Raw genomic sequence first — 13,687 nt, 5'->3', positions numbered from 1 at the left:
TAATTTGGCTGTTGTAGATAATGCTATAAACATTGAGGTATGTGTATCCCTTTGAATTAGTATTTTTGTATTCTTTGGGTAAATACCTAGTAGCGCAATTACTGGATGAAGGGTAGCTCTATTTTTAACTTTTTGAGGAATCTGCATACTGTTTTCCACAGTGACTGCCACCAGTTTGGATTTCCACCAATAGTGCAAAAGCGTTCCCCTTTGTCTGCATCCTCACCAGCACCTATAGCTTCTTGTGTTGTTGATTTTAGCCATTCTGACAGGTGCGAGGTAATATCTCATTGTAGTTTTGATTTGTATTTCCCTGATAATGTGTGATGTTGAACATCTTTTCATATGCCTATTGGCCATCTGCATATCTTCTTTGGAAAAATGTCTATGTCTTCTGCCCATTTTTAACAGGATTATTTGTTTTTTGGATGTTGAGTTTTATGAGTTCTTTATATATATATTGGTTACAAGCCCTTTATCAGGTGTGTCATTTGCAAATATCTTCTCCCATTCCATAGGTTGCATTTAGTTTTGTTGATTATTTCCTTCACTGTGCAGAAGTCCCGATAGTTTATTTTTTCCTTATGTTTCCCTTGCCTCCAGAGACATATCTAGAAAGAAGTTGCTACAGCCGATTTCGAAGAGGTTACTGCCTGTGTTCTTCTATAGCATTTTTATGTTTTCCTGTTTCACATTTAGGTCTTTCATCCATTTTGAATTTATTTTTGTGTATGGTGTAAGAAAGTGGCAAGTTTTATTCTTTTGCATGTTGCTGTCCAAAAGCACCATTTGTTGAAGATGCTGTTTTTTTTTTCCCATTGGATATTCTTTCCTGCTTTGTCAAAGATTAGTTGACCATATAGTTATGGAATAAAAAATATATTTAAAAGAAGGGAATTATAGTATTGCAAAGTAAGAACAAGTTCTTTTAACTTTTTTTCAAACTTTTAGGCAGTAACAATTATGATGTGAACTGAATCAGTTATTTAATTTAGGTTTAAAAAAAATTCTACTCATTTTTTGGAGCTAATTGCTGGTTGAGTAATCTAACTTTGACACTGTCTTACTATTTTGACTTCACTTCATCTCCCTTAATAGCGTTATATTTGTTACCTAATACAAATTCACATTTAAAATACGAGTTTTAATAATAATCCTCTTAGTGTTTTTAAATTAGAAATAAATGATTTCACTGTGAAATCTACATATTCGGGCTCTTCATCATATTACATTATATCAAGTAAAGTAGCATTGAGGGTGGTGAAAGTGGATTGTCAACAATTGTATCACTACATCATTGTAGAATAGCTATTATTACAGTTTGATTCCATAAAGGAATTACGGTTATTTGGAAAGATACCTGGGTAATGCATGAAATGGATAGAGGAAAAGATTTTATTTTCTTTCCTTGAGAATAAACTTTAGGTAGTTTAGAAAATTCCCATAAATTAAAGTATGAAAAACACATTTAAAAACTGGTACCTGAGCTTCTGAGGATAAGAATTAAGATAGAATTTAAAGTTAATACAAGTGTTAGCCTTTTCATCCATATAAATAATGATCTTTAATAGAGGGCCTCTAGCTTCCCAGTTAGACAGAAATACTCTAGGATTTAAAAAAAAAAATTCAAAATTGAGATGAGTCACACGCTATCTTGAGATCTAATAGAATGGTGTTTTCTTTATTTTTTAACTTTTGTCTAGGTGTAACAAAGAATATTCAAATGCAGATTTGGAACTTACCAATGTTCACATAATTTAAATGAAAGTGATTATCAAAATTCAGAATTCCACTGATTTACTACATTGCTATAGGCAACTGATCAACATCAACACAGCTTTAATAACTTAAAGTGCATATTCAGTTGTGTAAGATAAAACAGAAAACAGAAAGAAGACGTGTTAGAGCCATTATCATCATCTTCACTGTCATGACCCTTATCATAATGGCAACTAACATGTTTTTAACTCTTCACAGATTGCAAAGTGCTTTCATCTCCAGCATTTCTCACATCTTACAGCTGGCTGAGAGTAAGTAGAACATGTGCTATTTATTTACCCTACCGTTGGAAAATCTGAAAGATACAGAAAAATTAAAACAAATGCCAAAATAAGAAGACATTTATGTTGTTTCTATGTCAGGTAGCATTTTAAAAATATGAATGCAGAGGGGCCCAATATGGGAGAAGGCAGTTAGGAAGATGTGATGTGAGCTAAACAATGGGTCTGTGCCTATTGTAAGATGATTCCCTGCAGATCTCTAGTATTTGATTAGGAAAAACCCAAATAACATTAGAAGACATGGAGAAATATACATCTTTTAATTCATTATTATAAAAACACTTGAACTGTTATCCATCACTAATCTTGTTTCCTCTATGCCCGCACTCCCTCCCATTGTAACCCATACTAGAATATTGTGAAGCAAATCTAGGACATCACATCATTTCATTTAGGGAAAATGAAAATGTACTTTATAATAGAAAACTAAGTCTATTAAAATTGGATGTGGATTTAAATAGAAGAAATTATTCTTTTTTTAAATCACTCAAAATTGGTGTTTTTCTTTGGAGATTTATTTATTTTCAAACTCCTGGATGAATTTGGCCTCCTTCTTCATGAATAACCCATTCTACTTGGAACATCTTAATCTTGTAAACTCTCCCCGAAACTAATCAAATATCTTGTACATTTTTATTTGTCTGACTTAACCTTGTGTAAAAACAAGTTCAGAATAATGTCCACTGGATGATTGGTTGTATGGACAAGTTACTACATTTTTGATAGATGACCACTGTAAACACTGTAAATCATCTACTGTTTTAGTTAAAAGGATTCCTGTTAACCAAGACACCCGGTTTCTAACACTGCCTACCACAAGTAGCTTTGTGATTTTGAATGAGTTAGCTAACTTTTATGGATCCTTTGCCCTCACTAAAAATAAAAAAATTTAAAAAATTTAAAAAAAGGATTTATATGCTAGATTATCTATAAAATAGATAGGTAGCATAGTATTGAAATATCAGTTGTGTTATTCTAGCTCTGAAGTACTTCATTTCTTACTTCCATAGTACATATTCATTACTTTGAGGCCATGCGTCCTTGTTCAAAAGTGACTCTTACCTCATTTAAATAAGCTCTAGTCTCCACACAAGGTAGACCTGCCAAATCTATAAAAGGAGTAATGATCAGAAAATCAGGAGCAATTATAGTAACAAATCAATCTTCAAGGACAGAATCTGTGAATATTGAAAGCAAAATCATATCTATCAGTTCTGTGGAATTACATAATTTGAGCTTTCTTGAAATGTTGGGTAGAAATTCACCCTTATAAATATCTTTGGCACCTGTCAATTTGAGCACTGGGTGTTATATGTAAGTGATGAATCACTAAATTCTACTCCTGAAAACAATTTTACATTATATGTTAACTAACTAGGATTTAAGTAAAAATTTGAAAAAGAAAAAAAAATTCTTCGGTAATAACTCATTGTCAACATCTGTGGCATTTTACTCAAATCAAACTATAAGTTTTTGAGGTTGATAAATTTTATTCTCACTGCTGATATCCAATGTGAAATATAAATGTTAAAAATATGGAGAGATCGCTTTTTAGAATTGTTTCTTAGAGATTGTTTTTAGAATATATTGTTTTTTAGGGATTTGATCAGTGGTATAACACAAAGAAGCAGCACCCCCCTGCCTGAAAGTTACTTTTAGGAAAGAGTCTTACTGAAAGTATTATATTGGCACCTTTGATAATGAAAGTGGTAAAACTTCCTGAAGTTCTTTGAGCATACATTTCTCAAGAATTTATTCAGCACATGATAAAACATGAAAAGAAATCCAAAAAATACTTCCAGGTGTCTAAATAACATTAGCTTTCATTCACATTAGTTTTTACCTTACCTAGTAATCATTTACCACCAAAGAAGCATTATGCTTTGACATATTGTCCTGTTTGGCTAAGAGTACTCACACCAAACTTCATTTCCTAAGAGTTGAGGATAGATGATTTCAAGATGAGTAAAGCCGAACGTCCTGAAAATACCGTATGCACCTAGAAACAAAAGAGTTCTTCCCAGAGAGGAACTGTGTCCCCTTGGGAACAACAAAACAGAGAGATGCATACTTGTACTTGAATACACACACACACACACACACACACACACACACATTCCTAACTGTAATACAAGGGGTAACTGGACCACGCTTTTTGCCTATAAGGAAAGAATAAAGATATTCTTTGAAAAAATATTCTCAGTCTCTGAATTTAGCTTGTTTCTACCATCCAGACATGACGCAAGATGCTTAAAAGAATGAATAGGTAACTTTTGGGAAATTTGGGGATAAACTGCTAAAATAGTTAGTGTGAGTAAATATAAAGTTTTGAGCTCTTTTAATGTTTTTTAAATTATAGAACTATAAGTTACAGTCTTAACATTTTAGCATTCAAGGTGGAATCTCAGTCTCTTGAACTTCTGTGGTAAAAACCTTAAGAGACCTAAAGTCTCCTAAATTTGAAGGTAAAGACTTGAAGAAAAAGACTTTTTTAAAATAAAATTTTATTTATTTATTTTAGAGATAGAGAGAGCATGCAAGTAGAGGGAGGAGCAGAGGGAAGACAAACAGACTTTGTGCTAAGTGCAGATCCCGCAGCAGGGCTCGATCCCAGGACCCTGAGATCATGACCTGAGCCGAAATCAAAAGCCAGACACCCAGCCGGCTAAGCTACCCAGGTGCCCCAAGAAAAAGATTTTTGCATCAGATATTTGTTTTATCAGTTAGCTGTCTTGATGAATTGCATTTTTGGTATAATCTTGAACAACTTATAAAATTATTTTAGCTTTATATGTAGAAAATTACCCTATCCAAAATATAGCTTTAGACTGAAATATCCCGCATGTAGTGAAAGTGAGGGAATATTTTAAGAAAATTATGAAACCATCTTTTTTAAAGGTAATAGTGATGTGGGCTTATATTTAAGAGATAATTAAAAAAATCTTTTATGCCTCTTATTTCCTCTTCAATTGTTTAAGGTTAGATTGTATTTTGTAATTCAATTTTGAAACTTCTCCTTGGATTTTACCGAAATTTTCAGGTATTGAGAATGAGTACTACAAGAATACTTAATCATTTTGTCAGTGGAATACCTTGAGGGAAACACCACAAAGCCTTTTGAAAATGGTATGATAAGTTGTGGCACTCAAATGAAATATTTCATGATATACATGGAAATCCTAAAAATTTTATTTTGTGAGAATAGTGGGGGAATTAGTAGATGGCAGAGTTGAAATATCCTGTTCAGAAGCTACAGTCAAACTCTTGCCTAGAAGTCTGCTCTGCATTACTAATGAAATATCTTTATGAAAAATCTATTGTGTACAGAATTTTGTATGAAAAAACTATGATATAAAGTGCTTGCTGCCATCACAGCAATGCATATGTAGTGGCTGTATGAAAAAAGACTAAATGACGGAGCTAAAATCTGCTCGAATCTTCTTTGTCTATCAAACACCTAGAAATGAAGGAGCATGTCACGTTCTGCTGTGGTGGTTTTGTTGTCAGCTAATGGCAAATTGTTGTGAGTAAATAAATTAATGCCACATCTTGGTGGCAGCATTTCTCCCTCTTGGGGTTTACAAGACCATGTGTCTATTCAGCTTTTCTTCAAGCTTAATCCTATTTACTCCATTCTCCTTCTACCTACAATATTTTCTTACCTCTGAAATCTGGTTAAAATGAACATGAATAGCCAGCTTCTATCAAATAACCAAAAGGAAATAAGTAGTCTGAGGGAAGTATATTCTGGGTAAATCAACCTCATTCCTTTGGAATTGATTACCTTCATAAATCATTCATTCTAGGAGAGGTAATTAGTACTACTTAACAATAGAACTAATGATCTGCTTTGTTTATTTCACTGAGTCCTTGAATTAATTCTGTTTCCTGGCCCCGGAAATGGCTAAGGTGATCATGGACTGATGGACAGGCAAATGCATAATGTGCTTTCAGCAAAATGCTTGCTTAAGGAAGACCACATGTATAGTTTCCCAAGAAAAGTAAGTTAAGGGGCACCTGAGTGGCTCAGTTGAGATTCCAACTCTTGATTTGGGCTCAAGTCATGATCTTAGGGCTCTGAGATTGAGCCCTGTGTCGGGCTCCACATGGGCATGGAAACTGTTTAGGATTCTCCCTCTCTCTCTCCCTCCCCACGCCCTCCCTAAAGAAAAAAAAAAAAAGTAAGTTAAAATAATAAAAAAAAAAACCTAAATTGTAGCCACATTATGAAACAATCAAGGGAATATAAGGGAGGTATAAATCCTCTGCTAGATCCCTTCTCCTTTCTTATTAGTTACATAGGTACTTAATTAATCCTATGTTTCTGGTGTGTGCATGGACACTCAGAAGGAGATAACGTCTCAATTAAAGAGGACTTCGTGAATTGTGCAAGGCTGTTGAATCACAGACCTGTACCTCTGAAACAAATAATACATTATATGTTTTAAAAAAAAAGAAGATAGCAAGAAGGGAAAAATGAAGGGGGGGAATCGGAGGGGGAGACGAACCACGAGAGACTATGGACTCTGAGAAACAAACTGAGGGTTCCAGAGGGGAGAGGGGTGGGGGGATGGGTTAGCCTGGTGATGGGTATTAAAGAGGGCACGTACTGAATGGAGCACTGGGTGTTATATGCAAACAATGAATCATGGAACACTACATCAAAAACTAATGATGTGATGTATGGTGATTAACATAACATAATTTAAAAAAAAAAAAAAAGGACTTCAACTCCCTGGCTTTAGACCTCAGTCTGTACTTCCTAAATTGATTAAGTTCTTCTTCTCACACCCCACATGGCTGACCCCCAGACAATGATTTACCTGACATTTACTGCCAAGTTTCAGTACCCCACTGACTTTTGTCCCACATTTTCCTTATACAAAACTAGTATTTTCAGCACTTTGGAGACAGTCTCTGAGACATTAGTCTACCATCTTTCTGGTGTTGGTCTCGCTGAAATAAACTCCTTTCTTATTTCACCACCACTTATCCCGGACTTTGAAATTTGTCAGTGGTGAGTTGGTCAAACCTGATCTGTTTGGGACCCCTGGAGCTCAGATGCTCTTGGGCCCTGAATCCCCATTACACCACTCTTACTATCTGTCTAAGCAGTAAGATACCTTTCTCAGAAAAGAGAAACTAAAAGCCAACATAATAAAACTACAAAGGGTAAATGTCATTAAGATATTGTGATTTATAAGAAATATATTTATATGGTCATTTAGATGACCAAAATATATCTCTCATATATATTTGGTCTTCACCACTGTTCCTGGCTCACAGCTCCCAAAACCCTTGGGATAGCCTATGTGTTGAGAGGGACCTAAGTGTCTTTTGCTATGTTAATGAGGTGACTTAGAAAGGAGGGAGGTTGGGGGCTGGTAGCTGGAGAACTAACCACAGGACTGGAAGGTTGAAACTTTTAGTCCCACCCACTATCTCCTGGGAGCGGACAGAGTTTAATCAATTGCTAATGTCCAGTGATTTAAGCAATCATGACTATGTAATTAAGCCCCTGTAAAAACCCAAGAGGACCAGGTTCAGAGGGCTTCTGGGTTGGTAATCACATGTAGGTGCTGGGAGAGTGGCGCACCTGGAGAGGGTATGGAAGTTTTGTATATTCTCCCCATATCCTGCCCTGTGCATCTCTTCCCTCTGGCTCTTCCTGAGTCATATCCTTTTATAATAAAATGGTGATCTAGTAAGTGAAAGGTTTCTCTGAGTTCTGTGAACTGCTATAGCAAACTAATAAAACCTGACAAGGGTGTCATGGGAACCTTTGACTTATAGCCACCTGGTCAGAAGTACAACAACCTGAACTTGAGATTCAAATCTTGAGCAGGGTAAAGGGGTGCGTGTAGTCTTGTAGGACTGAACCCTTAATCTGTGGAATCTTACGCTTTCTCCAGGTAAATAGTGTCAGAATTGAGTTGTATTGCAGGACACCCAGATAGTGTCCAAGAGTTCCTTGTCAGTGTGGGGAAGCCTCTGCACACACGTATTGGAATTGGGTTCAAGAGCATAATTTAGTTATGCTAGATCAGTGGTTTTCATTTGGGCCCTATAGTTTCAAAATGTGGAATGCATACCCCTGGTTGTACCTGAAATTATTTGAGTTGTAACAAAAGACATGGCATTATATAACATGACTCACATGATTAGGGGTAGTCAATTTTCTACTCTCTTAATCCTTTTATTTATTTTTTACTTTTGTAACATGTAGTTAATACCTCTTTAATATTTGCTAATTGTCCTTTATGATGGGAACATAGCTCCGTTCAGAATCTTCAACAGGTAACAATATCCAGTTCAAATGTAATACTTTCAAAAATTTTTAGTTATAGTTTTCTATTTACAATAATTATAAAAAAAATCTTCAAAATAAAGTTGGATATAGAGGAGTTGGATTAAAAAGTCAACACCAAATTGACTCTTCCTTCCAAAATGCTGACTTTTGAGAATATGAGATATGAAATATGAATAGTATCCTGACTTTGCTAGAATTACTTTTAAAAATTATAATTTAATAAGAAAGATGAAACTATCTTAACAAATACTAATTATTCCATTGCTAGAAATCTAGCATATTATTTTTTAGGGTTAGAAATTAGTATTTTTTAAAGACTAGTTCTTGTTAAGAACCTCAAGATGTGTAACTTGCATATTCAAGGTCCTAACCTTGTATCTATCTGATACTAAATATTTAAAAGTCATCCTCACATACTTTCATTTCTCTGCAGCACTTCTCAGTCTATCAATTAACTAAAATATCTATAAGTGGAACCAAGAAAGTTGGGACTCCTGGAGATCAGAAATAATCCCATCCATTCATTCAGTCATTTTTTTTCTATTGACTCATATTTATGAATCCCACTTTTGTGCCAGCTTTATGTTGTAAAATGAAAACACAAAGAAACATATGATAATGTGATCTCAAGAAAGTAGTAGCTATAAAACAAACTACATTTGACTTACGATTTTTGTTTTTTATATTTTGTATTTTGTTTGTCAAGGAAAGTTATAAGAAAAGCAGAGTATTAAAGTTCTTTTGTGGGGGTGCATGGGTGACTCAGTCGGTCAAGCGTTCTACTCTTGGTTTCAGTTCAGATCATGGTCTCAGGGTCCTGAGATTGAGCCCCACATCAGGCTCCACACTCAGTGAGGAGTCTGCTTGTCCCTCTTCCTCTGCTCCTCCCCCTGCTCCTTCTCTTTCTCTCTCATAAATAAATAAAATCTTAAAAAAAAAAAATAGAGTTCTTTTGTGAAGGACGTGCCACATATAAATCCATAATTCTGCCATTCTCTATTTATTATACCTGGTCCTCTGCTAGTTGTATCCCCCACCAGCCCCCTAAAGGTGTTGAACTGATGATCAACACCTTTGATTTTAGTTTAGAATAGTTTTAGTTTAGAATAAAGTGGAGCATCTTTATTTTAGTTTAGAATAGTTTTAGTTTAGAATAAAGTGGAGCATCTTTAATTAAATAGATTGAATAAATTGATCTGCAAAGAGCACTGAGAGGGGCGCCTGGGTGGCTCAGTTGGTTAAGCGACTGCCTTCGGCTCAGGTCATGATCCTGGAGTCCCGGGGTCGAGTCCCATGTCGGGCTCCCTGCTCAGCGGGGAGTCTGCTTCTCCCTCTGACCCTCTTCCCTCTCGTGCTCTCTATCTCTCATTCTCTCTCTCAAATAAATAAATAAAAATCTTTATAAAAAAAAAAAAAAAAAAAAAAAAAAAAAAAAAGAGCACTGAGAACTATGAGAACATGCAGAAAAGCATACGGCCCATTTTAGTGTAAATGAAGACAGATATATTTGAAAAACAAGTAATGGTTATCCAAGTATAAAAGAGATTTTTAAAAATGTTCCCCAGGCAAAGGGAAGAGCATATAAAAAGATGTAACAACTAGAGGCAGATCATGTGTTGTAGCTGAGAACATTGTAAAGCTTTACGAGAATAGAGGCAAAAGATGAGATGTCTGAAGGAGAGAGTCTGAAGGCAAATTGAGAAAGGCCTTTTATATTGCAGTGAGAAGTTTGAGATTCATCTTAAAGATAGAGTGTTAATACTAATGGTAACTCATATTTTCCAGGTAACAGCTAGCTTAAAGATAAAGATTTGATGACCACAGTGTCTTCTGTTCTGGGCCCAGCCCTGTTTGGTTTGCAGGACCAAATTCCCCTAGTCCTTCACTTACTTGGGTCCTGCGTTAATTTCATACTCCTCCTGGGCGTCTGCTCTCTCAGACTGCTTTCTCTGACATACCTAAAGTGATTTATCTTTAAAATGGCTTCAGTCCTAAGGAGGGAAGCCACTCCAAATGACTAAATCACATACCTTGAACTCTTAAGCTGCTCCTTCACAGCAAAGTGCTGGAGGCACATTGAAAAGTGCATTAATTAAAGTTCATGGTGACTCTGGTTCCCACTGGTCATCTCTTCTTCCCTTCCTCTGTTCTTCCTTCCTATTTTCTTTTTCTACCTACTATTCATGAAGGGCTAGGAGGATTTTTTTTTTCTACTTTTATAATCAGCTAAGTGCTCTTCGAAGGTATAGCATTTCAAAAATTGAATTTGGGGGAAAAAGACATGCTGTCAAAACCAAAAGAGGTGATATGCTCCATTATAAAATAAAATATTCAGAGTATCATTTATATGTTTAAATTATTCATTACAATGACAGAAAATTAAGATGATTATTTTTCCCCTGTGGTACATGTCATATTTCTCAAAACAGGTGGAAAATAGGACAGTCAGTCCTTTCTGTGTCATATTTAAATTGTTTCTTCTGTCAGTGGGTTTAGTGAAATTTGATTGGCAGTTGTACTAAGTCTAAGTACTTTCAAGAGAAGATTAATAAGAATTAGGAAAACCATCACTTATTGATGCTGTTCATAACTCCAGAGAGTCTTTAAGAAACTAAAACAAGATATGAGCTTTTTTTTTTTTTTTGGTGAAAAAATTTATATTTAGATTTAGCCAGCTGGACTCAGTTTAGATGATTCCAATTTTGTTGGCAACATCCAAAGCATCATAGTCAGGAGCCAGTCGAACATATGCCTTCTTCTCTCCATCAGGCCTGATCAAGGTGTTGACCTCGGCCACGTCAAGGTCGTAGAGCTTCTTCACAGCCTGTTTAATCTGGTGCTTATTGGCCTTGACATCCACAGTGAATACAAGCGTGTTGCTGTCTTCTATTTTCTTCATGGCTGACTCAGTAGTCAGGGGGAACTTGATGATGGCATAGTGATCAAGCCTGTTTCTCCTGGGGGCACTCTTTTGAGGATATTTGGGCTGCCTCCACAGATACAGTGTCTTGGGTCGTCAGAATGTAGGTGACGTGCAGATCTTCTTTTTTTTGTGACTGTGGACGCCTTTCAGCACCGCTTTCTTGGCCTTCAAAGCCTTTGCTTTTGCTTCGGCTTTGGGAGGGGCAGGGGCTTCCTTCTTAGCTTTCAGCGCCATCTTCGTAAAAGGGATATGAAGATATGGGCTTTTGTTTTTTTTGTCATTTTACAGTATTGCATTTGTGTTCATTTAATGTTGATTTCCACTCACCTCCTTGAAGTCTGTCATTGGTTCCTCATAAGCTTCAAGAATAACATGTAACTCTGACCAAGGCATGTAAAGTTATAATGACTCACCTATTTGTTGATTTATTCATTTACTAAATATTTATTGAGCACCTATTATATGTCATGGTCTTTACTAATTGCATTGCCCATTTGGTTTTTGCTTAGCTTTTAAGCTTTTCTCCTACCATGTTCCCAGTCACACTCTTCATGACAGCCATCCAAGGATCTACTTGCAATCCTCAAAACATGCTCAGGTTAATCATACTTTCACATCTTCCCTCTCCTGTTTCTATGCTGAGAATGGCTTTTACCTCTCATTTGTCTAACTTAATAGTTCCAATAAAATAGCTGATTTTTTTTAAAGATTTTATTTATTTGACAGAGAGAGAGAGACAGCCAGAGAGGGAACACAAGCAGGGGGAGTGGGAGAGGGAGAAGCAGGCTTCCCACAGAGCAGGGAGCCCGATGCAGGGCTCGATGCTGGGCTCAACCCCAGGACCCCGGGATCATGACCTGAGCCGAAGGCAGACACTTAACGACTGAGCCACCTAGGCACCCCAAAATAGCTGACTTTTAAAATCACCTAGGAAGTTTCAAAAGTACATATTCCAGGTACCCAACCTCAAGGATTTGGATTCAGTAGATCCATAGTGATACCTTTAAATCTTATATTTGTAAAAGAGTCACAAGAGATAGAGATAATCAGGGTGATTTTGAAACACTTGACCAATTAATGTCACTTTAGACTTTAAGGATCAAATTAGGTACCATCTCCCATTAACATTAGTTGACCTCATAATTTTACATAAGTGGTCCTATTATGTCTTCAGTAACAGCACTCACACTACACAAACTGTACTCAGAGTATTCATATTTTAGGTTTTTTTTTCTTCCAGACAGAAAGTTGCTAGTGAGCAAGTTGTGTATCCTCTTCACTCTATCCTGAGTGCAGAAGCCCAGATCAATCGTTGTTCAATAAATGAATGAGTTTAAATCAATATTCCTTATTTACATTGGAATACCCTGAAAATAGTGAGGACTTTTAAGTCTACACAAATATTACTGACTGGGCATAGTAGTATGATGCCCCTCAAGATGTAAAATTATGAACAAGTCAATTAATCATTTATCGTTACTATATTATAAATATACTTTATGAGGATGATTAGATTACAGAGAAGAAATTTATATCATACCTCTGTTATTTAATTTCCAGATGAATCTTAATATTTTAAAGATATTATCTTTCACTCCAAGCTATGAATATTTTTTCTGAAAGTGTGATCCATAGGCCACCTGCTTAGAATTACTTAAGGCTGATATTAAAATTCAAGTCACAGCCTAAGAGACTAATGTAACATACATGACTGACAATGAAATGGCAAGCAGACTATATAAAGAATTATAAATCAATAAGAAAAAGGCAAGCAACCCAAGACCAATGGTTATAAGGGAAATTCCCATTAAAAACCATGAGACATTAGTTCACACATTTAAATAAAAAAATCAAAATATCCAGCAATTTCAAGTGTTGGGAGATGATGTGGACCTCCTGGAACAGCTGTACACTTTGGGTGAGTAGGAATGTAATGTGTCACAATCACTGAGAGAAGAATTTGGCAAAATCTAGGATACTTGAATATGTTCCTATCCCACAACTCAGCATTTCCACTCCTTGACAAAATTTTGCAAATGTAAGCAGGAACATATAAATAAAGTATTTATAACAGGGCTTATTATAATGGCACATTTTGAAATACTATCAATACTGAAATGGATAAGCCATTTGAAATATATTATGCAAGATGGGACACTTTAATTAAAATAGTTAAACAAATTAACTAATGTCATCCATGTCAATGTGTATAAACTTCACAAGCATAATATTGAATAAACAAAGCCAAATTGCAAAAAAAACAACTTACTCTAAGATATAATAAGTAAAAATGATGACTCTGTGCAGAGGAGACATGAGACTACTTTCCAACACTACATATGATGGAATGTTAAACTGATTTTAATTCTCTCTATGTATACTTAATTGCATGTA

At 35.5% G+C, this 13,687-nt stretch overlaps 1 pseudogene; it reads right to left on the bottom strand.

The window, feature by feature from the left end:
- Positions 1 to 11,046: 11,046 nt before the first annotated feature.
- Positions 11,047 to 11,527, bottom strand: LOC113922973 (annotated as a pseudogene).
- Between the last annotated feature and the right edge of the window lie 2,160 nt (positions 11,528 to 13,687).

Source organism: Zalophus californianus, chromosome 9 (genome assembly GCF_009762305.2).
Source record: "Zalophus californianus isolate mZalCal1 chromosome 9, mZalCal1.pri.v2, whole genome shotgun sequence".
NCBI lineage: Eukaryota > Metazoa > Chordata > Mammalia > Carnivora > Otariidae > Zalophus > Zalophus californianus.
This window is presented reverse-complemented; position numbering and strand designations above follow the sequence as displayed.